The following is a 27,191-nucleotide window of genomic DNA, read 5'->3' as shown; positions in this document are numbered from 1 at the left end:
AAGGGGGAATCTGCTTGCCGCAATGTGTAACAAGGGGGAATCTGCCTGCCGTAATGTGTAACAAGGGGGATGCTGTCTGCCGTAATGTGTAACAAGGGCACGCTGTCTGCCAAAATGTGTAACAAGGGCAAGCTGTCTGCTGTAATGTGTAACAAGGGCAAGCTGTCTGCTGTTATGTGTAAAAAGTGTACGATGTCTGCCATTATGTGTAACAAGGGCAGGCTGACTGCTGTTATGTGAAAAAAGTGTACGCTGTCTGCCGCTATGTTTAACAAGGGCAGGCTGTCTGCCGTTATGTGAAAAAAATGTACGCTGTCTGCCGCTATGTGTAACAAGGGCACGCTGTCTGCCGTTGTGTAAAAAAGGGGGATGCTGTCTGCCGTAATGTGTAAAAAGGGGACGCTGTCTGCTGTAATGTGTAAAAAGAGTACGCTGTCTGCTGTAATGTGTAAAAAGAGGAATCTGTCCGCCGTAAGGTGTAAAAGGGTCTCTACCTGGTGTAGTGGTGCTACTGTGGGGCGTAATTTGAATAATGGAGACTACTGTGCACCGTTTTATGAATTGGTATTATTTTGTGGCCACACCCCTTAACCACGAAGCCACGCCACTATGTTTTTTTGCACGCGCCTACGGCGCGCACTGCCCCTGTTTTGCATGCAGGGGTGGGGCTCCAATGCCGTTTCTTGCACACACTGCTAAAATGTCTAGTTACGGCACTGTTGCTAGGTATCCACTTCCCTGAGCAGGCCCCCCTCACCAGATCCTCTCCAGGGGTGAGGGGGTGGACTTGGATGGGATGGGATGGGGGGGGGCCCAAGCCATTTTGTCGCACATGGGCCCACTGCTCGCTAGTTCCACCACTGGGGGGCACGTCTAAAACTCTTCAGTCAGTTCTGGATTCATTCGGACCTCGACTCGTGGGTTTTACAAATAGTGTCCCAAGGGTACAAACTGGGGTTTCAAGAAGTTCCCCCTCACCGATTGTTCAAATCAGCCTTAGTCAGCAGGGAGAAGGTTTTTATTCAAGCCTCTTCGTGGTCCCGAAGCCGGACGGCTCAGTCAGACCAATCTAAAATCTGAAATCCCTTAATTTCTACCTAAAGAAATTAAATTTCAAGATGGAATCTCTCAGGGTAGTGATCTCCAGTCCGGGGGATAAAGGAGATTTCATGGTTTTGGTAGACATAAAGGATGCCTACTTACATGTTCCCATTTAGCCACTGCATCAAGCTACCTGAGGTTTGCAATTCATGATTGTCATTACCAATTTCAGACGTTGCCGTTTGGTCTGTCCACGGCTCCGAGGATTTTCACCAGGGTGATGGCGGAAATGATGGTTCTCCTTCGCAAGCAAGGAGTCACAATTATCCCGTACTTGGATGATCTCCTGATAAAGGCGAGATCCAGGGACCAGTTGGTGCAAAACATTGCACTCTCCCTGACAGTTCTTCAACAACATGGTTGGCTCCTAAACTTGCCAAAATCGCAGTTGGTCCTAATGACGCGGTTGTTGTTTTTGGGAGTGATACTGGACACAGAAGAGGTTTTCTTCTAGTGGAATGGCTCTGGAGATCCAGAGTCTGGTCAAACAAATTCTGAAACCAGCAAGAGTGTTAATCCATCAATGCATTCGGTTGCTGGGGAAGATGGTTGCGGCCTACGAGGCCATTCAGTTTGGCAGGCTCCATGCCAGAGTGTTCCAGTGGGACCTGTTGGACAAGTGGTCCGGATCCCACCTACACATGCACCGGAGGATAATCCTGTCTTCCAAGACCAGAATCTCACTCCATTGGTGGCTGCACAGTTCTCACCACCTAGAGGGGCGATGGTTTGGGATCCAGGACGGGATCCTAGGGACCACGGATGCAACCCTCCGAGGCTGGGGAGCAGTCACACAGGGGGAAAACATCCAAGGAAGATGGTCAAGTCAGGAAAGTTGTCTCCACATAAATGTTCTGGAGTTAAGGGCCATTTAATAACTGCAGACACAGTACGCACTGGGACGGGTGCCCAGCATCCTCTACGGACTAAGAGAAAAGGATTTACCAGTAGGTATTAAAATCCTATTTTCTCTAAAGTCCTAGAGGATGCTGGGGACTCCGTAAGGACCATGGGGATAGACGGGCTCCGCAGGAGACATGGGCACTTTAAGAAAGACTTTAGTTCTGGGTGTGCACTGGCTCCTCCCTCTATGCCCCTCCTCCAGATCTCAGTTTGATACTGTGCCCAGTGGAGACTGGGTGCTTTTCAGGAGCTCTCCTGAGCTTTCTGACAGAAAGTATTTTGTTAGGTTTTTAATTTTCAGGGAGCACTGCTGGCAACAGACTCCCTCATCGAGGGACTGAGGGGAGAGAAGCAGCCCTACTCTCTGAGTTGCAAGGTCCTGCTTCTTAGGCTACTGGACACCATTAGCTCCAGAGGGATTGGTACGCAGGATCTCACCCTCGCCGTCCGTCCCAGAGCCGCGCCTCCGTCCCCCTCGCAGAGCCGGAAGATAGAAGCCGGGTGAGTATGAGAAGAAAAGAAGACTTCAGAGGCGGCAGAAAAACTTCATGATCTTCACTGAGGTAAAACACAGCACTGCAGCTGTGTGCCTTTGCTCCCATACACCTCACATACTCCGGTCACTGTAAGGGTGCAGGGCGCAGGGGGGGCGCCCTGGGCAGCAATATAAACCTCTTTCGCAAAAATATAACATATATACAGCTGGGCACTGTATATATGTATGAGCCCCAACCAATTTTACAGTTTAAGCGGGACAGAAGCCCGCCTCCGAGGGGGCGGGGCTTCTCCCTCAGCACTCACCAGCGCCATTTTTTCTCCACAGCACCGCTGAGAGGAAGCTCCCCGGACTCTACCCTGCTTATACCACGTTAGACAAGAGGGTTGAAAAGAGGGGGGGGGCACATAATTCGCAAATTACATACAGCAGCACTACTGGGCAAACATTAAGTTACTGTTTTATTCCTGGGTTATATAGCGCTGGGGTGTGTGCTGGCATACTCTCTCTCTCTGTCTCTCCAAAGGGCCTTGTGGGGAAACTGTTTTCAGAAAAAGCATTCCCTGTGTGTGTGGTGTGTCGGTACACGTGTGTCGACATGTCTGAGGAAGAAGGCTATATTAGAGAGGAGCGGGAGCAAATGAATGTGGTGTCTCCGCCGACAGCTGATTGGATGGATATGTGGAATGTTTTAAATGCTAGTGTAAACTCATTGCACAAAAGATTAGACAAGGCAGAAGCTTTGGGACAGTCAGGGTCTCAACCCATGCCTGATCCTATGTTGCAGGGACTGTCAGGGTCTCATAAGCGCCCACTATACCAGTTTGTTGACACAGATACCGACACGGATTCTGACTCCAGTGTCGATTACGATGATGCAAAGTTACAGCCAAAATTGGCAAAATCCATTCGATTTATGATTATGGCAATAAAAGATGTTTTGCACATCACAGAGTAACCCCCTGTCGCTGACAAGAGGGTACATATGTACAAGGGAAAGAAGCCTGAGGTAACCTTTCCCCCCTCACACGAGCTGAACGAGTTATGTGAAAAAGCTCGGAAATCTCCAGATAAAAGACTGCAGATTTCCAAAAGGATTCTTATGGCATATCCTTTCCCATCAACGGATAGGTTACGATGGGAATCCTCCCGTGGATAACACGCTTATCCAAGAAGGTAGCCCTCCCGTCCCAGGATACGGCTACCCTCAAAGAGTGTGCTGACCGCAAACAGGAGATTACACTAATGTGAAAACAAGGTGATATCTAATTAGCACACAGTAAGGAATTAAGAAAATCTTTATTTAAGGGTGAAGATGTTTCTCACAAAATCGTTGCCCCAATGCATCATTGAAATTCAAGCTGGAAAGATGATTTTAATATATCACTTGTATATTTTGTATTGCTCTTCTGGTGACAATGTAGTTTGTTTTTGTCAATTACCATTTTAATAATAGGGTAAAGAAAATTAAGTGGATTTTTTAAAGAAAACAATACTGTCAATATACTATTAAAACAAATTAAAATGGTAAAAGTTATTGTACTTTAAGTAAAAATAAAAGAGCTAAAATATCAATCCCAGTTTTGGATTACTTTAATTAACAAAAAAAAATGCATATAGCAGAGGATAGTTTCAATCTGCCTATCGCTGGGTTATGGGCCCAGCATGCTTCCATTGCTGTACTCTGCTGCACATGTAAGTGCAAGAGATCCTGAAGCACTCACTCATCATGGGAAAGTACCAATGTGTTTCTTCGTTGGTTGATGGAAGAAGCATCTTACAAAAACTCTCCAGATTATTGACTTTTTAAAGTTTTTCTAGGAAACGTTTTAGATGAATGCTTATTAGCCTTTGTCAGTATGGACTTTTGCAAAGTGTCTCTGTGGCGCAATCAGTTAGTGTGCACAGCTATTAACCAAAAGGTTGGTGTTTCAATCCCACCCAGGGACGTAATTGACCTTGTTATCAGATTTTGGTGATCTTTAAGTAGACAAGTCAAAATTTCAAACCCCCTCTTATGGTGTAGGGTACCTGGCCTTCTCTGATGTAATCAGAGTTAGATTTGATTCAGTGATTTTATAAAAACAGCTAGGAAGCACAATTTAGCAAGTGGGTTGCAGAGAAAAAGAAATATGCTGGCAAAAAAAATCCAATTGAGTGATTAAACAGCTCTTCATTTTCTGGCTTTATTTTTATGCTAACAAATTTGTTCTCTGAAAAGTGTCCACAAAGCCAAGTCTCTGATTAACACCTTTGTAAGGATGGTTTTTAACCTATTACTAAATTAAACTTGCTTCATTGGAAAGGCAGCAAGATGCATCCTCATTTCAATGTCTACTGAAATAATACAGGTTGACACCAGGAAACATTAACGCCACTGCATCCTTGCTGCTTTCTCATGTGGAAGTCTGTTTAATGTGAAAACAAGGTGATATCTAATTAGCACACAGGTAAGGAATTAAGAAAATCTTTATTTAAGGGTGAAAATGTTTCTCACAAAATCGTTGCCCCAATGCATCATTGAAATTCAAGCTGGAAAGATGATTTTAATATATCACTTGTACATTTTGTATTGCTCTTCTGGTGACAATGTAGTTTGTTTTTGTCAATTACCATTTTAATAATAGGGTAAAGAAAATTAAGTGGATTTTTAAAAGAAAACAATACTTTCAATATAGTATTAAAACAAATTAAAATGGTAAAAGTTATTGTACTTTAATGAAAAATAAAAGAGTAAAAATATCAATCCCAGTTTTGGATTACTTTAATTAACAAAAAAAATGCATATAGCAGAGGATATTTTTAATCTGCCTACCTCTGGGTTATGGGCCCAGCATGCTTCCATTGCAGTACTCTGCTGCACATGTAAGTGCAAGAGATCCTGAAGCACTCACTCATCATGGGAAAGTACCAATGTGTTTCTTCGTTGGTGGATGGAAGAAACATCTTACAAAAACTCTCCAGATTATTGACTTTTTAAAGTTTTTCTAGGAAACGTTTTAGATGAATGCTTATTAGCCTTTGTCAGTATGTACTTTTGCAAAGTGTCTCTGTGGCGCAATCAGTTAGTGTGTACGGCTATAAACCAAAAGGTTGGTGGTTCAATCCCACCCAGGGACGTAATTGACATTGTTATCAGATTTTGGTGATCTTTAAGTAGACAAGTCAAAATTTCAAACCCCCTCTTATGGTGTAGGGTACCTGGCCTTCTCTGATGTAATCAGAGTTAGATTTGATTCAGTGATTTTATAAAAACAGCTAGGAAGCACAATTTAGCAGTGGGTTGCAGAGAAAAAGAAATATGCTGGCAAAAAAATCCAATTGAGTGATTAAACAGCTCTTAATTTTCTGGCTTTATTTTTATGCTAACAAATTTGTTCTCTGAAAAGTGTCCACAAAGCCAAGTCTCTGATTAACACCTTTGTATGGAAGGTTTTTCACCTATTACTAAATTAAATTTGCTTCATTGGAAAGGCAGCAAGATGCATCCTCATTTCAATGTCTACTGAAAAAATACGGGTTGACACCAGGAAACATTAACGCCACTGCATCCTTGCTGCTTTCTCATGTGGAAGTCTGTTTAATGTGAAAACAAGGTGATATCTAATTAGCACACAGGTAAGGAATTAAGAAAATCTTTATTTAAGGGTGAAGATGTTTCTCACAAAATCGTTGCCCCAATGCATCATTGAAATTCAAGCTGGAAAGATGATTTTAATATATCACTTGTACATTTTGTATTGCTCTTCTGGTGACAATGTAGTTTGTTTTTGTCAATTACCCTTTTAATAATAGGGTAAAGAAAATTAAGTGGATTTTTTAAAGAAAACTATACTGTCAATATACTATTAAAACAAATTAAAATGGTAAAAGTTATTGTACTTTAAGTAAAAATAAAAGAGCAAAAATATCAATCCCAGTTTTGATTACTTAAGTTAACAAAAAAAAATGCATATAGCAAAGGATAGTTTCAATCTGCCTACCTCTGGGTTATGGGCCCAGCATGCTTCCATTGCAGTACTCTGCTGCACATGTAAGTGCAAGAGATCCTGAAGCACTCACTCATCATGGGAAAGTGCCAATGTGTTTCTTCGTTGGTTGATGGAAGAAACATCTTACAAAAACTCTCCAGATTATTGACTTTTTAAAGTTTTTCTAGGAAACGTTCTAGATGTATGCTTATTAGCCTTTGTCAGTATGAACTTTTTACAAAGTGTCTCTGTGGCGCAATCGGTTAGTGTGTCTGGCTACTCACCAAAAGGTTGGTGGTTCAATCCCACCCAGTGACGTAATTGAACTTGTTATCAGATTTTGGTGATCTTTAAGTAGACAAGTCAAAATTTCAAACCCCCTCTTATGGTGTAGGGTACCTGGCCTTCTCTGATGTAATCAGAGTTAGATTTGATTCAGTGATTTTATAAAAACAGCTAGGAAGCACAATTTAGCAGTGGGTTGCAGAGAAAAAGAAATATGCTGGCAAAAAAATCCAATTGAGTGATTAAACAGCTCTTAATTTTCTGGCTTTATTTTTATGCTAACAAATTTGTTCTCTGAAAAGTGTCAACAAAGCCAAGTCTCTGATTAACACCTTTGTAGGGATGGTTTTTCACCTATTACTAAATTAAATTTGCTTCATTGGAAAGGCAGCAAGATGCATCCTCATTTCAATGTCTACTGAAAAAATACGGGTTGACACCAGGAAACAACGCCACTGCATCCTTGCTGCTTTCTCATGTGGAAGTCTGTTTAATGTGAAAACAAGGTGATATCTAATTAGCACACAGGTAAGGAATTAAGAAAATCTTTATTTAAGGGTGAAGATGTTTCTCACAAAATCGTTGCCCCAATGCATCATTGAAATTCAAGCTGGAAAGATGATTTTAATATATCACTTGTACATTTTGTATTGCTCTTCTGGTGACAATGTAGTTTGTTTTTGTCAATTACCCTTTTAATAATAGGGTAAAGAAAATTAAGTGGATTTAAACAAATTAAAATGGTAAAAGTTATTGTACTTCAAGTAAAAATAAAAGAGCAAAAATATCAATCCCAGTTTTGATTACTTAAATTAACAAAAAAAATGCATATAGCAAAGGATAGTTTCAATCTGCCTACCTCTGGGTTATGGGCCCAGCATGCTTCCATTGCAGTACTCTGCTGCACATGTAAGTGCAAGAGATCCTGAAGCACTTACTCATCATGGGAAAGTACCAATGTGTTTCTTCGTTGGTTGATGGAAGAAACATTTTACAAAAACTCTCCAGATTATTGACTTTTTAAAGTTTTTCTAGGAAACGTTCTAGATGTATGCTTATTAGCCTTTGTCAGTATGTACTTTTTGTGAAGTGTCTCTGTGGCGCAATCGGTTAGTGTGTCCGGCTACTAACCAAAAGGGACGTAATTGACCTTGTTATCAGATTTTGGTGATCTTTAAGTAGACAAGTCAAAATTTCAAACCCCCTGTTATGGTGTAGGGTACCTGGCCTTTTCTGATGTAATCAGAGTTAGATTTGATTCAGTGATTTAATAAAAACAGATAGGAAGCACAATTTAGCAGTGGGTTGCAGAGAAAAAGAAATATGCTGGCAAAAAAAATCCAATTGAGTGATTAAACAGCTCTTCATTTTCTGGCTTTATTTTTATGGTAACAAATTTGTTCTCTGAAAAGTGTCCACAAAGCCAAGTCTCTGATTAACACCTTTGTAAGGATGGTTTTTCACCTATTACTAAATTAAACTTGCTTCATTGGAAAGGCAGCAAGATGCATCCTCATTTCAATGTCTACTGAAATAATACAGGTTGACTCCAGGAAACATTAACGCCACTGCATCCTTGCTGCTTTCTCATGTGGAAGTCTGTTTAATGTGAAAACAAGGTGATATCTAATTAGCACACAGGTAAGGAATTAAGAAAATCTTTATTTAAGGGTGAAAATGTTACTCACAAAATCGTTGCCCCAATGCATCATTGAAATTCAAGCTGGAAAGATGACTTTAATATATCACTTGTACATTTTGTATTGCTCTTCTGGTGACAATGTAGTTTGTTTTTGTCAATTACCCTTTTAATAATAGGGTAAAGAAAATTAAGTGGATTTTTTAAAGAAAACTATACTGTCAATATACTATTAAAACAAATTAAAATGGTAAAAGTTATTGTACTTTAAGTAAAAATAAAAGAGCCAAAATATCAATCCCAGTTTTGGATTACTTTAATTAACAAAAAAAAATGCATATAGCAGAGGATAGTTTCAATCTTCCTACCGCTGGGTTATGGGCCCAGCATGCTTTCATTGCTGTACTCTGCTGCACATGTAAGTGCAAGAGATCCTGAAGCACTCACTCATCATGGGAAAGTACCAATGTGTTTCTTCGTTGGTTGATGGAAGAAACATCTTACAAAAACTCTCCAGATTATTGACTTTTTTAAGTTTTTCTAGGAAACGTTTTAGATGAATGCTTATTAGCCTTTGTCAGTATTGTCTTTTGCAAAGTGTCTCTGTGGCGCAATCAGTTAGTGTGCACGGCTATTAACCAAAAGGTTGGTGGTTCAATCCCACCCAGGGACGTAATTGACCTTGTTATCAGATTTTGGTGATCTTTAAGTAGACAAGTCAAAATTTCAAATCCCCTCTTATGGTGTAGGGTACCTGGCCTTCTCTGATGTAATCAGAGTTAGATTTGATTCAGTGATTTTATAAAAACAGCTAGGAAACACAATTTAGCAGTGGGTTGCAGAGAAAAAGAAATATGCTGGCAAAAAAATCCAATTGAGTGATTAAACAGCTCTTCATTTTCTGGCTTTATTTTTATGCTAACAAATTTGTTCTCTGAAAAGTGTCCACAAAGCCAAGTCTCTGATGAACACCTTTGTAAGGATGGTTTTTCACCTATTACTAAATTAAACTTGCTTCATTGGAAAGGCAGCAAGATGCATCCTCATTTCAATGTCTACTGAAATAATACAGGTTGACACCAGGAAACATTAACGCCACTGCATCCTTGCTGCTTTCTCATGTGAAAGTCTGTTTGATGTGAAAACAAGGTGATATCTAATTAGCACACAGGTAAGGAATTAAGAAAATCTTTATTTAAGGGTGAAGATGTTTCTCACAAAATCGTTGCCCCAATGCATCATTGAAATTCAAGCTGGAAAGATGATTTTAATATATCACTTGTACATTTTGTATTGCTCTTCTGGTGACAATGTATTTTGTTTTTGTCAATTACCATTTTAATAATAGGGTAAAGAAAATTAAGTGGATTTTTGAAAGAAAACAATACTGTCAATATAGTATTAAAACAAATTAAAATGGTAAAAGTTATTGTACTTTAAGTAAACATAAAATAGCTAACATATCAATCCCAGTTTTGGATTACTTTAATTAAGAAAAAAAATGCATATAGCAGAGGATAGTTTCAATCTGCCTACCTCTGGGTAATGGGCCCAGCATGCTTCCATTGCAGTACTCTGCTGCACATGTAAGTGCAAGAGATCCTGAAGCACTTACTCATCATGGGAAAGTACCAATGTGTTTCTTCGTTGGTTGATGGAAGAAACATTTTACAAAAACTCTCCAGATTATTGACTTTTTAAAGTTTTTCTAGGAAACGTTCTAGATGTATGCTTATTAGCCTTTGTCAGTATGTACTTTTTGTGAAGTGTCTCTGTGGCGCAATCGGTTAGTGTGTCCGGCTACTAACCAAAAGGGACGTAATTGACCTTGTTATCAGATTTTGGTGATCTTTAAGTAGACAAGTCAAAATTTCAAACCCCCTGTTATGGTGTAGGGTACCTGGCCTTTTCTGATGTAATCAGAGTTAGATTTGATTCAGTGATTTAATAAAAACAGATAGGAAGCACAATTTAGCAGTGGGTTGCAGAGAAAAAGAAATATGCTGGCAAAAAAAATCCAATTGAGTGATTAAACAGCTCTTCATTTTCTGGCTTTATTTTTATGGTAACAAATTTGTTCTCTGAAAAGTGTCCACAAAGCCAAGTCTCTGATTAACACCTTTGTAAGGATGGTTTTTCACCTATTACTAAATTAAACTTGCTTCATTGGAAAGGCAGCAAGATGCATCCTCATTTCAATGTCTACTGAAATAATACAGGTTGACTCCAGGAAACATTAACGCCACTGCATCCTTGCTGCTTTCTCATGTGGAAGTCTGTTTAATGTGAAAACAAGGTGATATCTAATTAGCACACAGGTAAGGAATTAAGAAAATCTTTATTTAAGGGTGAAAATGTTACTCACAAAATCGTTGCCCCAATGCATCATTGAAATTCAAGCTGGAAAGATGACTTTAATATATCACTTGTACATTTTGTATTGCTCTTCTGGTGACAATGTAGTTTGTTTTTGTCAATTACCCTTTTAATAATAGGGTAAAGAAAATTAAGTGGATTTTTTAAAGAAAACTATACTGTCAATATACTATTAAAACAAATTAAAATGGTAAAAGTTATTGTACTTTAAGTAAAAATAAAAGAGCCAAAATATCAATCCCAGTTTTGGATTACTTTAATTAACAAAAAAAAATGCATATAGCAGAGGATAGTTTCAATCTTCCTACCGCTGGGTTATGGGCCCAGCATGCTTTCATTGCTGTACTCTGCTGCACATGTAAGTGCAAGAGATCCTGAAGCACTCACTCATCATGGGAAAGTACCAATGTGTTTCTTCGTTGGTTGATGGAAGAAACATCTTACAAAAACTCTCCAGATTATTGACTTTTTTAAGTTTTTCTAGGAAACGTTTTAGATGAATGCTTATTAGCCTTTGTCAGTATTGTCTTTTGCAAAGTGTCTCTGTGGCGCAATCAGTTAGTGTGCACGGCTATTAACCAAAAGGTTGGTGGTTCAATCCCACCCAGGGACGTAATTGACCTTGTTATCAGATTTTGGTGATCTTTAAGTAGACAAGTCAAAATTTCAAATCCCCTCTTATGGTGTAGGGTACCTGGCCTTCTCTGATGTAATCAGAGTTAGATTTGATTCAGTGATTTTATAAAAACAGCTAGGAAACACAATTTAGCAGTGGGTTGCAGAGAAAAAGAAATATGCTGGCAAAAAAATCCAATTGAGTGATTAAACAGCTCTTCATTTTCTGGCTTTATTTTTATGCTAACAAATTTGTTCTCTGAAAAGTGTCCACAAAGCCAAGTCTCTGATGAACACCTTTGTAAGGATGGTTTTTCACCTATTACTAAATTAAACTTGCTTCATTGGAAAGGCAGCAAGATGCATCCTCATTTCAATGTCTACTGAAATAATACAGGTTGACACCAGGAAACATTAACGCCACTGCATCCTTGCTGCTTTCTCATGTGAAAGTCTGTTTGATGTGAAAACAAGGTGATATCTAATTAGCACACAGGTAAGGAATTAAGAAAATCTTTATTTAAGGGTGAAGATGTTTCTCACAAAATCGTTGCCCCAATGCATCATTGAAATTCAAGCTGGAAAGATGATTTTAATATATCACTTGTACATTTTGTATTGCTCTTCTGGTGACAATGTATTTTGTTTTTGTCAATTACCATTTTAATAATAGGGTAAAGAAAATTAAGTGGATTTTTGAAAGAAAACAATACTGTCAATATAGTATTAAAACAAATTAAAATGGTAAAAGTTATTGTACTTTAAGTAAACATAAAATAGCTAACATATCAATCCCAGTTTTGGATTACTTTAATTAAGAAAAAAAATGCATATAGCAGAGGATAGTTTCAATCTGCCTACCTCTGGGTAATGGGCCCAGCATGCTTCCATTGCAGTACTCTGCTGCACATGTAAGTGCAAGAGATCCTGAAGCACTTACTCATCATGTGAAAGTACCAATGTGTTTCTTCGTTGGTTGATTTAAGAAAATTCTTACAAAAACTCTCCAGATTATTGACTTTTTAAAGTTTTCTAGGAAACGTTCTAGATGAATGCTTATTAGCCTTTGTCAGTATGTCCTTTTTGCAAAGTGTCTCTGTGGCGCAATCGGTTAGTGTGTCTGGCTACTAACCAAAAGGTTGGTGGTTCAATCCCACCCAGGGACATAATTGACCTTGTGATCAGGTTTTGGTGATATTTAAGTAGACAAGTCAAAATTTCAAACCCCCTCTTATGGTGTAGGGTACCTGGCCTTCTCTGATGTAATCAGTTAGATTTGATTCAGTGATTTTATAAAAAACAGCTAGGAAGCACAATTTAGCAATGGGTTGCAGAGAAAAAAAATATGCTGGCAGAAAAATCCAATTGAGTGATTAAACAGCTCTTCATTTTCTGCCTTTATTTTTATGCTAACAAATTTGTTCTCTAAAAAGTGTCCACAAAGCCAAGTCTCTGATTAACACCTTTGTAGGGATGGTTTTTCACCTATAACTAAATTAAACTTGCTTCATTGGAAAGGCAGCAAGATGCATCCTCATTTCAATGTCTACTGAAATAATACAGGTTGACACCAGGAAACATTAACGCCACTGCATCCTTGCTGCTTTCTCATGTAGAAGTCTGTTTAATGTGAAAACAAGGTGATATCAAATTAGCACACAGGTAAGGAATTAAGAAAATCTTTATTTAAGGGTGAAGATGTTTCTCACAAAATCGTTGCCCCAATGCATCATTGAAATTCAAGCTGGAAAGATGATTTTAATATATCACTTGTACATTTTGTATTGCTCTTCTGGTGACAATGTAGTTTGTTTTTGTCAATTACCCTTTTAATAATAGGGTAAAGAAAATTAAGTGGATTTTTTAAAGAAAACTATACTGTCAATATACTATTAAAACAAATTAAAATGGTAAAAGTTATTGTACTTTAAGTAAAAATAAAAGAGCAAAAATATCAATCCCAGTTTTGATTACTTAAATTAACAAAAAAAAATGCATATAGCAAAGGATAGTTTCAATCTGCCTACCTCTGGGTTATGGGCCCAGCATGCTTCCATTGCAGTACTCTGCTGCACATGTAAGTGCAAGAGATCCTGAAGCACTCACTCATCATGGGAAAGTACCAATGTGTTTCTTCGTTGGTTAATGGAAGAAACATCTTACAAAAACTCTCCAGATTATTGACTTTTTAAAGTTTTTCTAGGAAACGTTCTAGATGTATGCTTATTAGCCTTTGTCAGTATGTACTTTTTGCAAAGTGTCTCTGTGGCGCAATCGGTTAGTGTGTCCAACTACTAACCAAAAGGTTGGTGGTTCAATCCCACCCAGGGATGTAATTGAACTTGTTATCAGATTTTGGTGATCTTTAAGTAGACAAGTCAAAATTTCAAACCCCCTGTTATGGTGTAGGGTACCTGGCCTTCTCTGATGTAATCAGAGTTAGATTTGATTCATTGATTTTATAAAAACAGCTAGGAAGCACAATTTAGCAGTGGGTTGCAGAGAAAAAGAAATATGCTGGCAAAAAAATCCAATTGAGTGATTAAACAGCTCTTCATTTTCTGGCTTTATTTTTATGCTAACAAATTTGTTCTCTGAAAAGTGTCCACAAAGCCAAGTCTCTGATTAACACCTTTGTAGGGATGGTTTTTCACCTATTACTAAATTAAACTTGCTTCATTGGAAAGGCAGCAAGATGCATCCTCATTTCAATGTCTACTGAAATAATACAGGTTGACACCATGAAACATTAACGCCACTGCATCCTTGCTGCTTTCTCATGTAGAAGTCTGTTTAATGTGAAAACAAGGTGATATCTAATTAGCACACAGGTAAGGAATTAGGAAAATCTTTATTTAAGGGTGAAGATGTTTCTCACAAAATCGTTGCCCCAATGCATCATTGAAATTCAAGCTGGAAAGATGATTTTAATATATCACTTGTACATTTTGTATTGCTCTTCTGGTGACAATGTAGTTTGTTTTTGTCAATTACCCTTTTAATAATAAGGTAAAGAAAATTAAGTGGATTTTTTAAAGAAAACTATACTGTCAATATACTATTAAAACAAATTAAAATGGTAAAAGTTATTGCACTTTAAGTAAAAATAAAAGAGCAAAAATATCAATCCCAGTTTTGATTACTTAAATTAAAAAAAAAAATGCATAGAGCAAAGGATAGTTTCAATCTGCCTACCTCTGGGTTATGGGCCCAGCATGCTTCCATTGCAGTACTCTGCTGCACATGTAAGTGCAAGAGATCCTGAAGCACTCACTCATCATGGGAAAGTACCAATGTGTTTCTTCGTTGGTTGATGGAAGAAACATCTTACAAAAACTCTCCAGATTATTGACTTTTTAAAGTTTTTCTAGGAAACGTTCTAGATGTATGCTTATTAGCCTTTGTCAGTATGTCCTTTTTACAAAGTGTCTCTGTGGCGCAATCGGTTAGTGTGTCTGGCTACTAACCAAAAGGTTGGTGGTTCAATCCCACCCAGGGACGTAATTGACCTTGTTATCAGATTTTGGTGATCTTTAAGTAGACAAGTCAAAATTTCAAACCCCCTCTTATGGTGTAGGGTTAGATTTGATTCAGTGATTTTATAAAAACAGATAGGAAGCACAATTTAGCAGTGGGTTGCAGAGAAAAAGAAATATGCTGGCAAAAAAAAATCCAATTGAGTGATTAAACAGCTCTTCTTTTTCTGGCTTTATTTTTATGCTAACAAATTTGTTCTCTGAAAAGTGTCCACAAAGCCTAGTCTCTGATTAACACCTTTGTAGGGATGGTTTTTCACCTATTACTAAATTAAACTTGCTTCATTGGAAAGGCAGCAAGATGCATCCTCATTTCAATTTCTACTGAAATAATACAGATTGACACCAGGAAACATTAACGCCACTGCATCCTTGCTGCTTTCTCATGTGGAAGTCTGTTTAATGTGAAAACAAGGTGATATCTAATTAGCACACAGGTAAGGAATTAAGAAAATCTTTATTTAAGGGTGAAGATGTTTCTCACAAAATAGTTGCCCCAATGCATCATTGAAATTCAAGCTGGAAAGATGATTTTAATATATCACTTGTACATTTTGTATTGCTCTTCTGGTGACAATGTAGTTTGTTTTTGTCAATTACCATTTTAATAATAGGGTAAAGAAAATTAAGTGGATTTTTGAAAGAAAACAATACTGTCAATATGCTATTAAAACAAATTAAAATGGTAAAAGTTATTGTACTTTAAGTAAAAATAAAAGAGCCAAAATATTAATCCCAATTTTGGATTACTTTAATTAACAAAAAAAAATGCATATAGCAGAGGATAGTTTCAATCTGCCTACCGCTGGGTTATGGGCCCAGCATGCTTCCATTGCTGTACTCTGCTGCACAAGTAAGTGCAATAGATCCTGAAGCACTCACTCATCATGGGAAAGTACCAATGTGTTTCTTCGTTGGTTGATGGAAGAAACATCTTACAAAAACTCTCCAGATTATTGACTTTTTAAAGTTTTTCTAGGAAACGTTTTAGATGAATGCTTATTAGCCTTTGTCAGTATGGACTTTTGCAAAGTGTCTCTGTGGCGCAATCAGTTAGTGTGCACGGCTATTAACCAAAAGGTTGGTGGTTCAATCCCACCCAGGGACGTAATTGACCTTGTTATCAGATTTTGGTGATCTTTAAGTAGACAAGTCAAAATTTCAAAACCCCTGTTCTGGTGTAGGGTACCTGGCCTTCTCTGATGTAATCAGAGTTAGATTTGATTCAGTGATTTTATAAAAACAGCTAGGAAGCACAATTTAGCAGTGGGTTGCAGAGAAAAAGAAATATGCTGGCAAAAAAATCCAATTGAGTGATTAAACAGCTCTTAATTTTCTGGCTTTATTTTTATGCTAACAAATTTGTTCTCTGAAAAGTGTCCACAAAGCCAAGTCTCTGATTAACACCTTTGTAAGGATGGTTTTTAACCTATTACTAAATTAAACTTGCTTCATTGGAAAGGCAGCAAGATGCATCCTCATTTCAATGTCTACTGAAATAATACAGGTTGACACCAGGAAACATTAACGCCACTGCATCCTTGCTGCTTTCTCATGTGGAAGTCTGTTTAATGTGAAAACAAGGTGATATCTAATTAGCACACAGGTAAGGAATTGAGAAAATCTTTATTTAAGGGTGAAGATGTTTCTCACAAAATCGTTGCCCCAATGCATCATTGAAATTCAAGCTGGAAAGATGATTTTAATATATCACTTGTACATTTTGTATTGCTCTTCTGGTGACAATGTAGTTTGTTTTTGTCAATTACCCTTTTAATAATAGGGTAAAGAAAATTAAGTGGATTTTTTAAAGAAAACTATACTGTCAATATACTATTCAAACAAATTAAAATGGTAAAAGTTATTGTACTTCAAGTAAAAATAGAAGAGCAAAAATATCAATCCCAGTTTTGACTACTTAAATTAATAAAAAAAATGCATATAGCAAAGGATAGTTTCAATCTGCCTACCTCTGGGTTATGGGCCCAGCATGCTTCCATTACAGTACTCTGCTGCACATGTAAGTGCAAGAGATCCTGAAGCACTCACTCATCATGGGAAAGTACCAATGTGTTTCTTCGTTGGTTGATGGAAGAAACATTTTACAAAAACTCTCCAGATTATTGACTTTTTAAAGTTTTTCTAGGAAACGTTCTAAATGTATGCTTATTAGCCTTTGTCAGTATATACTTTTTGCGAAGTGTCTCTGTGGCACAATCGGTTAGTGTGTCCGGCTACTAACCAAAAGGTTGGTGGTTCAATCCCACCCAGGGACGTAATTGACATTGTTATCAGATTTTGGTGATCTTTAAGTAGACAAGTCAAAATTTCAAACCCCCTGTTATGGTGTTGGGTACCTGGCCTTTTCTGATGTAATCAGAGTTAGATTTGATTCAGTGATTTAATAAAAACAGCTAGGAAGCACAATTTAGCAGTGGGTTGCAGAGAAAAAGAAATATGCTGGCAAAAAAAATCCAATTGAGTGATTAAACAGCTCTTCATTTTCTGGCTTTATTTTTATGCTAACAAATTTGTTCTCTGAAAAGTGTCCACAAAGCCAAGTCTCTGATTAACACATTTGTAGGGATGGTTTTTCACCTATTACTAAATTAAACTTGCTTCATTGGAAAGGCAGCAAGATGCATCCTCATTTCAATGTCTACTGAAATAATACAGGTTGACACAAGGAAACATTAACGCCACTGCATCCTTGCTGCTTTCTCATGTAGAAGTCTGTTTAATGTGAAAACAAGGTGATATCTAATTAGCACACAGGTAAGGAATTAAGAAAATCTTTATTTAAGGGTGAAGATGTTTCTCACAAAATCGTTGCCCCAATGCATCATTGAAATTCAAGCTGGAAAGATGATTTTAATATATCACTTGTACATTTTGTATTGCTCTTCTGGTGACAATGTAGTTTGTTTTTGTCAATTACCCTTTTAATAATAGGGTAAAGAAAATTAAGTGGATTTTTTAAAGAAAACTATACTGTCAATATACTATTAAAACAAATTAAAATGGTAAAAGTTATTGTACTTTAAGTAAAAATAAAAGAGCCAAAATATCAATCCCAGTTTTGGATTACTTTAATTAACAAAAAAAAAATGCATATAGCAGAGGATAGTTTCAATCTGCCTACCGCTGGGTTATGGGCCCAGCATGCTTCCATTGCTGTACTCTGCTGCACATGTAAGTGCAAGAGATCCTGAAGCACTCACTCATCATGGGAAAGTACCAATGTGTTTCTTCGTTGGTTGATGGAAGAAACATCTTACAAAAACTCTCCAGATTATTGACTTTTTAAAGTTTTTCTAGGAAACGTTCTAGATGTATGCTTATTAGCCTTTGTCAGTATGTACTTTTTACAAAGTGTCTCTGTGGCGCAATCAGTTAGTGTGCACGGCTATTAACCAAAAGGTTGGTGGTTCAATCCCACCCAGGGACGTAATTGACCTTGTTATCAGATTTTGGTGATCTTTAAGTAGACAAGTCAAAATTTCAAACCCCCTGTTCTGGTGTAGGGTACCTGGCCTTCTCTGATGTAATCAGAGTTAGATTTGATTCAGTGATTTTATAAAAACAGCTAGGAAGCACAATTTAGCAGTGGGTTGCAGAGAAAAAGAAATATGCTGGCAAAAAAAATCCAATTGAGTGATTAAACAGCTCTTAATTTTCTGGCTTTATTTTTATGCTAACAAATTTGTTCTCTGAAAAGTGTCCACAAAGCCAAGTCTCTGATTAACACCTTTGTAAGGATGGTTTTTAACCTATTACTAAATTAAACTTGCTTCATTGGAAAGGCAGCAAGATGCATCCTCATTTCAATGTCTACTGAAATAATACAGGTTGACACCAGGAAACATTAACGCCACTGCATCCTTGCTGCTTTCTCATGTGGAAGTCTGTTTAATGTGAAAACAAGGTGATATCTAATTAGCACACAGGTAAGGAATTAAGAAAATCTTTATTTAAGGGTGAAAATGTTTCTCACAAAATCGTTGCCCCAATGCATCATTGAAATTCAAGCTGGAAAGATGATTTTAATATATCACTTGTACATTTTGTATTGCTCTTCTGGTGACAATGTAGTTTGTTTTTGTCAATAACCATTTTAATAATAGGGTAAAGAAAATTAAGTGGATTTTTGAAAGAAAACAATACTATCAATATACTATTAAAACAAATTAAAATGGTAGAAGTTATTGTACTGTAAGTAAAAATAAAAGAGCCAACATATCAATCCCAGTTTTGGATTACTTTAATTAACAAAAAAAAATGCATATAGCAGAGGATAGTTTCAATCTGCCTACCTCTGGGTTATGTGCCCAGCATGCTTCCATTGCTGTACTCTGCTGCACATGTAAGTGCAATAGATCCTGAAGCACTCACTCATCATGGGAAAGTACCAATGTGTTTCTTCGTTGGTTGATGGAAGAAACATCTTACAAAAACTCTCCAGATTATTGACTTTTTAAAGTTTTTCTAGGAAACGTTTTAGATGAATGCTTATTAGCCTTTGTCAGTATGGAATTTTACAAAGTGTCTCTGTGGCGCAATCAGTTAGTATGTATGGCTATTAACCAAAAGGTTGGTGGTTCAATCCCACCCAGGGACGTAAGTGACCTTGTTATCAGATTTCGGTGATCTTTAAGTAGACAAGTCAAAATTTCAAACCCCCTCTTATGGTGTAGGGTACCTGGCCTTCTCTGATGTAATCAGAGTTAGATTTGATTCAGTGATTTTATAAAAACAGCTAGGAAGCACAATTTAGCAGTGGGTTGCAGAGAAAAAGAAATATGCTGGCAAAAAAATCCAATTGAGTGATTAAACAGCTCTTCATTTTCTGGCTTTATTTTTATGCTAACAAATTTGTTCTCTGAAAAGTGTCCACAAAGCCAAGTCTCTGATTAACACCTTTGTAAGGATGGTTTTTAACCTATTACTAAATTAAACTTGCTTCATTGGAAAGGCAGCAAGATGCATCCTCATTTCAATGTCTACTGAAATAATACAGGTTGACACCAGGAAACATTAACGCCACTGCATCCTTGCTGCTTTCTCATGTGGAAGTCTGTTTAATGTGAAAACAAGGTGATATCTAATTAGCACACAGGTAAGGAATTAAGAAAATCTTTATTTAAGGGTGAAAATGTTTCTCACAAAATCGTTACCCCAATGCATCATTGAAATTCAAGCTGGAAAGATGATTTTAATATATCACTTGTACATTTTGTATTGCTCTTCTGGTGACAATGTAGTTTGTTTTTGTCAATTACCATTTTAATAATAGGGTAAAGAAAATTAAGTGGATTTTTAAAAGAAAACAATACTTTCAATATAGTATTAAAACAAATTAAAATGGTAAAAGTTATTGTACTTTAATGAAAAATAAAAGAGCAAAAATATCAATCCCAGTTTTGGATTACTTTAATTAACAAAAAAAATGCATATAGCAGAGGATAGTTTTAATCTGCCTACCTCTGGGTTATGGGCCCAGCATGCTTCCATTGCAGTACTTTGCTGCACATTTAAGTGCAAGAGATCCTGAAGCACTCACTCATCATGGGAAAGTACCAATGTGTTTCTTCGTTGGTGGATGGAAGAAACATCTTACAAAAACTCTCCAGATTATTGACTTTTTAAAGTTTTTCTAGGAAACGTTTTAGATGAATGCTTATTAGCCTTTGTCAGTATGTACTTTTGCAAAGTGTCTCTGTGGCGCAATCAGTTAGTGTGTACGGCTATAAACCAAAAGGTTGGTGGTTCAATCCCACCCAGGGACGTAATTGACCTTGTTATCAGATTTTGGTGATCTTTAAGTAGACAAGTCAAAATTTCAAACCCCCTCTTATGGTGTAGGGTACCTGGCCTTCTCTGATGTAATCAGAGTTAGATTTGATTCAGTGATTTTATAAAAACAGCTAGGAAGCACAATTTAGCAGTGGGTTGCAGAGAAAAAGAAATATGCTGGCAAAAAAATCCAATTGAGTGATTAAACAGCTCTTAATTTTCTGGCTTTATTTTTATGCTAACAAATTTGTTCTCTGAAAAGTGTCCACAAAGCCAAGTCTCTGATTAACACCTTTGTAGGGATGGTTTTTCACCTATTACTAAACTAAATTTGCTTCATTGGAAAGGCAGCAAGATGCATCCTCATTTCAATGTCTACTGAAATAATACGGGTTGACACCAGGAAACATTAACGCCACTGCATCCTTGCTGCGTTCTCATGTGGAAGTCTGTTTAATGTGAAAACAAGGTGATATCTAATTAGCACACAGGTAAGGAATTAAGAAAATCTTTATTTAAGGGTGAAGATGTTTCTCACAAAATCGTTGCCCCAATGCATCATTGAAATTCAAGCTGGAAAGATGATTTTAATATATCACTTGTACATTTTGTATTGCTCTTCTGGTGACAATGTAGTTTGTTTTTGTCAATTACCCTTTTAATAATAGGGTAAAGAAAATTAAGTGGATTTTTTAAAGAAAACTATACTGTCAATATACTATTAAAACAAATTAAAATGGTAAAAGTTATTGTACTTTAAGTAAAAATAAAAGAGCAAAAATATCAATCCCAGTTTTGATTACTTAAATTAAAAAAAAAATGCATAGAGCAAAGGATAGTTTCAATCTGCCTACCTCTGGGTTAGGGGCCCAGCATGCTTCCATTGCAGTACTCTGCTGCACATGTAAGTGCAAGAGATCCTGAAGCACTCAGTCATCATGGGAAAGTACCAATGTGTTTCTTCGTTGGTTGATGGAAGAAACATCTTACAAAAACTCTCCAGATTATTGACTTTTTAAAGTTTTTCTAGGAAACGTTCTAGATGTATGCTTATTAGCCTTTGTCAGTATGTACTTTTTACAAAGTGTCTCTGTGGCGCAATCGGTTAGTGTGTCTGGCTACTAACCAAAAGGTTGGTGGTTCAATCCCACCCAGGGACGTAATTGACCTTGTTATCAGATTTTGGTGATCTTTAAGTAGACAAGTCAAAATTTCAAACCCCTTGTTATGGTGTAGGATACCTGGCCTTCTCTGATGTAATCAGAGTTAGATTTGATTCAGTGATTTTATAAAAACAGATAGGAAGCACAATTTAGCAGTGGGTTGCAGAGAAAAAGAAATATGCTGGCAAAAAAAATCCAATTGAGTGATTAAACAGCTCTTCATTTTCTGGCTTTATTTTTATGCTAACAAATTTGTTCTCTGAAAAGTGTCCACAAAGCCAAGTCTCTGATTAACACCTTTGTAGGGATGGTTTATCACCTATTACTAAATTAAACTTGCTTCATTGGAAAGGCAGCAAGATGCATCCTCATTTCAATTTCTACTGAAATAATACAGGTTGACACCAGGAAACATTAACGCCACTGCATCCTTGCTGCTTTCTCATGTGGAAGTCTGTTTAATGTGAAAACAAGGTGATATCTAATTAGCACACAGGTAAGGAATTAAGAAAATCTTTATTTAAGGATGAAGATGTTTCTCACAAAATCGTTGCCCCAATGCATCATTGAAATTCAAGCTGGAAAGATGATTTTAATATATCACTTGTACATTTTGTATTGCTCTTCTGGTGACAATGTAGTTTGTTTTTGTCAATTACCCTTTTAATAATAGGGTAAAGAAAATTAAGTGGATTTTTTAAAGAAAACTATACTGTCAATATACTATTAAAACAAATTAAAATGGTAAAAGTTATTGTACTTTAAGTAAAAATAAAAGAGCCAAAATATCAATCCCAGTTTTGGATTACTTTAATTAACAAAAAAAAATGCATATAGCAGAGGATAGTTTCAATCTGCCTACCGCTGGGTTATGGGCCCAGCATGCTTCCATTGCTGTACTCTGCTGCACATGTAAGTGCAAGAGATCCTGAAGCACTCACTCATCATGGGAAAGTACCAATGTGTTTCTTCGTTGGTTGATGGAAGAAACATCTTACAAAAACTCTCCAGATTATTGACTTTTTAAAGTTTTTCTAGGAAACGTTTTAGATGAATGCTTATTAGCCTTTGTCAGTATGGACTTTTGCAAAGTGTCTCTGTGGCGCAATCAGTTAGTGTGCACGGCTATTAACCAAAAGGTTGGTGGTTCAATCCCACCCAGGGACGTAATTGACCTTGTTATCAGATTTTGGTGATCTTTAAGTAGACAAGTCAAAATTTCAAACCCCCTGTTCTGGTGTAGGGTACCTGGCCTTCTCTGATGTAATCAGAGTTAGATTTGATTCAGTGATTTTATAAAAACAGCTAGGAAGCACAATTTAGCAGTGGGTTGCAGAGAAAAAGAAATATGCTGGCAAAAAAATCCAATTGAGTGATTAAACAGCTCTTAATTTTCTGGCTTTATTTTTATGCTAACAAATTTGTTCTCTGAAAAGTGTCCACAAAGCCAAGTCTCTGATTAACACCTTTGTAGGGATGGTTTTTCACCTATTACTAAACTAAATTTGCTTCATTGGAAAGGCAGCAAGATGCATCCTCATTTCAATGTCTACTGAAATAATACGGGTTGACACCAGGAAACATTAACGCCACTGCATCCTTGCTGCGTTCTCATGTGGAAGTCTGTTTAATGTGAAAACAAGGTGATATCTAATTAGCACACAGGTAAGGAATTAAGAAAATCTTTATTTAAGGGTGAAGATGTTTCTCACAAAATCGTTGCCCCAATGCATCATTGAAATTCAAGCTGGAAAGATGATTTTAATATATCACTTGTACATTTTGTATTGCTCTTCTGGTGACAATGTAGTTTGTTTTTGTCAATTACCCTTTTAATAATAGGGTAAAGAAAATTAAGTGGATTTTTTAAAGAAAACTATACTGTCAATATACTATTAAAACAAATTAAAATGGTAAAAGTTATTGTACTTTAAGTAAAAATAAAAGAGCAAAAATATCAATCCCAGTTTTGATTACTTAAATTAAAAAAAAAATGCATAGAGCAAAGGATAGTTTCAATCTGCCTACCTCTGGGTTAGGGGCCCAGCATGCTTCCATTGCAGTACTCTGCTGCACATGTAAGTGCAAGAGATCCTGAAGCACTCAGTCATCATGGGAAAGTACCAATGTGTTTCTTCGTTGGTTGATGGAAGAAACATCTTACAAAAACTCTCCAGATTATTGACTTTTTAAAGTTTTTCTAGGAAACGTTCTAGATGTATGCTTATTAGCCTTTGTCAGTATGTACTTTTTACAAAGTGTCTCTGTGGCGCAATCGGTTAGTGTGTCTGGCTACTAACCAAAAGGTTGGTGGTTCAATCCCACCCAGGGATGTAATTGACCTTGTTATCAGATTTTGGTGATCTTTAAGTAGACAAGTCAAAATTTCAAACCCCCTCTTATGGTGTAGGGTACCTGGCCTTCTCTGATGTAATCAGAGTTAGATTTGATTCAGTGATTTTATAAAAACAGCTAGGAAGCACAATTTAGCAGTGGGTTGCAGAGAAAAAGAAATATGCTGGCAAAAAAATCCAATTGAGTGATTAAACAGCTCTTCATTTTCTGGCTTTATTTTTATGCTAACAAATTTGTTCTCTGAAAAGTGTCCACAAAGCCAAGTCTCTGATTAACACCTTTGTAAGGATGGTTTTTCACCTATTACTAAATTAAACTTGCTTCATTGGAAAGGCAGCAAGATGCATCCTCATTTCAATGTCTACTGAAATAATACAGGTTGACACCAGGAAACATTAACGCCACTGCATCCTTGCTGCTTTCTCATGTGGAAGTCTGTTTAATGTGAAAACAAGGTGATATCTAATTAGCACACAGGTAAGGAATTAAGAAAATCTTTATTTAAGGGTGAAAATGTTTCTCACAAAATCGTTGCCCCAATGCATCATTGAAATTCAAGCTGGAAAGATGATTTTAATATATCACTTGTACATTTTGTATTGCTCTTCTGGTGACAATGTAGTTTGTTTTTGTCAATAACCATTTTAATAATAGGGTAAAGAAAATTAAGTGGATTTTTGAAAGAAAACAATACTATCAATATACTATTAAAACAAATTAAAATGGTAGAAGTTATTGTACTGTAAGTAAAAATAAAAGAGCCAACATATCAATCCCAGTTTTGGATTACTTTAATTAACAAAAAAAAATGCATATAGCAGAGGATAGTTTCAATCTGCCTACCTCTGGGTTATGTGCCCAGCATGCTTCCATTGCTGTACTCTGCTGCACATGTAAGTGCAATAGATCCTGAAGCACTCACTCATCATGGGAAAGTACCAATGTGTTTCTTCGTTGGTTGATGGAAGAAACATCTTACAAAAACTCTCCAGATTATTGACTTTTTAAAGTTTTTCTAGGAAACGTTTTAGATGAATGCTTATTAGCCTTTGTCAGTATGGAATTTTACAAAGTGTCTCTGTGGCGCAATCAGTTAGTGTGTATGGCTATTTACCAAAAGGTTGGTGGTTCAATCCCACCCAGGGACGTAATTGACCTTATCAGATTTTGGTGATCTTTAAGTAGACAAGTCAAAATTTCAAACCCCCTCTTATGGTGTAGGGTACCTGGCCTTCTCTGATGTAATCAGAGTTAGATTTGATTCAGTGATTTTATAAAAACAGCTAGGAAGCACAATTTAGCAGTGGGTTGCAGAGAAAAAGAAATATGCTGGCAAAAAAATCCAATTGAGTGATTAAACAGCTCTTCATTTTCTGGCTTTATTTTTATGCTAACAAATTTGTTCTCTGAAAAGTGTCCACAAAGCCAAGTCTCTGATTAACACCTTTGTAAGGATGGTTTTTCACCTATTACTAAATTAAACTTGCTTCATTGGAAAGGCAGCAAGATGCATCCTCATTTCAATGTCTACTGAAATAATACAGGTTGACACCAGGAAACATTAACACCACTGCATCCTTGCTGCTTTCTCATGTGGAAGTCTGTTTAATGTGAAAACAAGGTGATATCTAATTAGCACACAGGTAAGGAATTAAGAAAATCTTTATTTAAGGGTGAAAATGTTTCTCACAAAATCGTTACCCCAATGCATCATTGAAATTCAAGCTGGAAAGATGATTTTAATATATCACTTGTACATTTTGTATTGCTCTTCTGGTGACAATGTAGTTTGTTTTTGTCAATTACCATTTTAATAATAGGGTAAAGAAAATTAAGTGGATTTTTAAAAGAAAACAATACTTTCAATATACTATTAAAACAAATTAAAATGGTAAAAGTTATTGTACTTTAATGAAAAATAAAAGAGCAAAAATATCAATCCCAGTTTTGGATTACTTTAATTAACAAAAAAAATGCATATAGCAGAGGATAGTTTTAATCTGCCTACCTCTGGGTTATGGGCCCAGCATGCTTCCATTGCAGTACTTTGCTGCACATTTAAGTGCAAGAGATCCTGAAGCACTCACTCATCATGGGAAAGTACCAATGTGTTTCTTCGTTGGTGGATGGAAGAAACATCTTACAAAAACTCTCCAGATTATTGACTTTTTAAAGTTTTTCTAGGAAACGTTTTAGATGAATGCTTATTAGCCTTTGTCAGTATGTACTTTTGCAAAGTGTCTCTGTGGCGCAATCAGTTAGTGTGTACGGCTATAAACCAAAAGGTTGGTGGTTCAATCCCACCCAGGGACGTAATTGACCTTGTTATCAGATTTTGGTGATCTTTAAGTAGACAAGTCAAAATTTCAAACCCCCTCTTATGGTGTAGGGTACCTGGCCTTCTCTGATGTAATCAGAGTTAGATTTGATTCAGTGATTTTATAAAAACAGCTAGGAAGCACAATTTAGCAGTGGGTTGCAGAGAAAAAGAAATATGCTGGCAAAAAAATCCAATTGAGTGATTAAACAGCTCTTCATTTTCTGGCTTTATTTTTATGCTAACAAATTTGTTCTCTGAAAAGTGTCCACAAAGCCAAGTCTCTGATTAACACCTTTGTAGGGATGGTTTTTCACCTATTACTAAACTAAATTTGCTTCATTGGAAAGGCAGCAAGATGCATCCTCATTTCAATGTCTACTGAAATAATACGGGTTGACACCAGGAAACATTAACGCCACTGCATCCTTGCTGCGTTCTCATGTGGAAGTCTGTTTAATGTGAAAACAAGGTGATATCTAATTAGCACACAGGTAAGGAATTAAGAAAATCTTTATTTAAGGGTGAAGATGTTTCTCACAAAATCGTTGCCCCAATGCATCATTGAAATTCAAGCTGGAAAGATGATTTTAATATATCACTTGTACATTTTGTATTGCTCTTCTGGTGACAATGTAGTT

The 27,191-nt window shown here is 36.8% G+C and overlaps 5 non-coding genes across 5 annotated transcripts; all 5 read left to right on the top strand.

Moving 5' to 3' along the window:
- Window positions 1-12,478: 12,478 nt before the first annotated feature.
- Window positions 12,479-12,552, top strand: TRNAS-ACU (transfer RNA serine (anticodon ACU)). Its single transcript has one exon. It is a non-coding gene; the product is annotated as a tRNA-Ser (tRNA).
- Window positions 12,553-14,813: 2,261 nt separating this feature from the next.
- Window positions 14,814-14,887, top strand: TRNAS-ACU (transfer RNA serine (anticodon ACU)). Its single transcript has one exon. It is a non-coding gene; the product is annotated as a tRNA-Ser (tRNA).
- Window positions 14,888-17,124: 2,237 nt separating this feature from the next.
- Window positions 17,125-17,198, top strand: TRNAS-ACU (transfer RNA serine (anticodon ACU)). Its single transcript has one exon. It is a non-coding gene; the product is annotated as a tRNA-Ser (tRNA).
- A 4,603-nt stretch (window positions 17,199-21,801) lies between these two features.
- TRNAS-ACU (transfer RNA serine (anticodon ACU)) lies at window positions 21,802-21,875 on the top strand. Its single transcript has one exon. It is a non-coding gene; the product is annotated as a tRNA-Ser (tRNA).
- Window positions 21,876-24,138: 2,263 nt separating this feature from the next.
- On the top strand, window positions 24,139-24,212 carry TRNAS-ACU (transfer RNA serine (anticodon ACU)). The gene has a single exon. It is a non-coding gene; the product is annotated as a tRNA-Ser (tRNA).
- Window positions 24,213-27,191: the final 2,979 nt, after the last annotated feature.

This window comes from Pseudophryne corroboree, unplaced genomic scaffold (genome assembly GCF_028390025.1).
Source record: "Pseudophryne corroboree isolate aPseCor3 unplaced genomic scaffold, aPseCor3.hap2 scaffold_1780, whole genome shotgun sequence".
NCBI lineage: Eukaryota > Metazoa > Chordata > Amphibia > Anura > Myobatrachidae > Pseudophryne > Pseudophryne corroboree.
Note: the sequence above shows the minus strand (reverse complement) of the source record. Positions and strands in the feature narration are given on the sequence as shown.